We start from the raw sequence: 1,940 nt of genomic DNA on the forward strand, positions 1-1,940 counted from the left end.
CAAAGTGCTGGGATTACAGACATGAGCCACCGTGCCCAGCCTACTTTTTCTTTTCTGTATATCTAAACTTTTTCAAAATAAAAAGTGGTTTTTTTCCTCAAAATTATTTAAAGAAGGGTAATGTATTTCAAATGGGAGAAACAAGGTTTAGGACAATATAGCCCCTTTTACATATTTGTGGCTATAAACTCAACAAATCCATCAGCTTTCTTCATTTTAAACAACAATTGTACAGACTCAAAGGGAAAAAGAAGTGCCCATTTTCATCCCCTTAGCAAGAAGGAATACTCATAGCAAAACACTTATATTGATAAGACATAAGAAAACAGACAGGAGAAAGAAAAAGACAAATAAAAAAACAGGCCAAAAAACCCCAAAACAAAACCCAAAGGCAACTTGAAATGGACAGTGTTCTTCCACAAAAGGACTCAAGAAATAGCAGACACCAATGTTCAAGAGGCACCTGTTAAGATCACATTTCTATATGCTGTCTCAGGAATACCAAAAAGTAAAGCAAACAACCATTTTAGATAATTTACTAAAATGCAAAAAAAAAAAAAAGTCATTTGAAGAAAGAAGGCTAGTGAGAATACTAATTTAATAATAAATGGGCCGGTGCAGTGGCTCACACCTGTAATCCCAGCACCTTGGAAGGCCGAGGCAGGCAGATCACCCGAGGTCGAGTTCGAGACCAGGCTGGCCAACACTGTGAAACCCCATCTCTACTAAAAATGCAAAAAATATCCAGGCATGGTGGTGGGTGCCTATAGTCCCAGCTACTCAGGAGGCTGAGGCAGGAGAATCGCTTGAACCCAGGAGGCGGAGGTTGCAGTGAGCTGAGATCACGCCACTGCACTCAGCATGGTGACAGAGCAAGACTCCTTCTCAAAAAAAAAGTTTTCCTTGAAAATCTTAGGCAGATCCAACACGTTTTTCTCCAGCTATGGAACTGATTGCCACTTTTTGAAGCAGAGCTGGCTCATATTTAGGGAATATATTAGGAAGAAAACCCTCTAACACTAATACCACTAAGTGCAGCAAGAGGCTCACATTATGAGGGGGTGCAAGGTACCCAGAACACTCAGGGCCTAGACGTGGTTCAGTGGCTCATGCCTGTAATCCCAGCACTCTAGCAGAATCACTTAAGCCCAGTTGTTTGAGACCAGCCTGAACAATATAGGGAGACCCCATTTCAACAAAATAAAAACAACAGCCAGGCGTAGTGGCTCATGCCTGTGGTGCCAGCTACTTGAGGGGCTGATCTGGGAGGATCATTTGAGCCCACAATGAGGCCACACTGAGCCGTAATCACACCACCAGCCTGGGTGACAGAGCAAGACTCTGTCTCAAAAACAAAAAAAATGTGAAATAATAAACAAGATCTAGTGGTAGAATAAATACCCTATTTAGAACTAGTGATGAGCATACATAATATTCAAGAGATCTGCAAGTACTATAATGTGATCTGAAAACATCTGTGCTTTCTACTGGTGACATGGTCACAGTACTGCTAACACTACTGTGGTTTGCTGCCAGTATTCACAGTTGAAGAAAATGGTTTTAAATTTCAATTTGAGGCTCAGGAAAATAAAGATGTTTCCCTCCTTCAAGTTCAATGAGCACCTGAATTCTATCTACAGACTCAACTCTAGGTTAAGAGCCCACACATTTAGAAGAAATATTTGTATTTTTCTTCGTGTATTGCTTTTTAAATGTTCTATGTAGCCGGGTGCAGTGGCTCACAACTGTAATTCCAGCACTTTGGGAGTCTGAAGTGAGCAGATCACCTGAGGTCAGGAGTTTGAGACCAGCCTGGCCAATATGGTGAAACCCCATCTCTACTAAGATGGGTGTCATGACGGGTGCCTGTAGTCCCAGCTACTCAGGAGGCTGATGCAGGAGAATCGCTTGAACCTGGGAGGCAGAGGTTGCAGTGAGCC

At 42.2% G+C, this 1,940-nt stretch overlaps 1 protein-coding gene across 5 annotated transcripts in view; it reads right to left on the reverse strand.

Moving 5' to 3' along the window:
- The window catches only part of IMMT (inner membrane protein, mitochondrial), a 60,990-nt gene that overhangs the window by 19,348 nt on the left and 39,702 nt on the right, over positions 1-1,940 (reverse strand). The gene's annotated exons all lie outside the window — the stretch shown is intronic.

This window comes from Colobus angolensis, unplaced genomic scaffold (assembly GCF_000951035.1).
Source record: "Colobus angolensis palliatus isolate OR3802 unplaced genomic scaffold, Cang.pa_1.0 Scaffold118, whole genome shotgun sequence".
Classification (NCBI taxonomy): Eukaryota; Metazoa; Chordata; class Mammalia; order Primates; family Cercopithecidae; genus Colobus; species Colobus angolensis.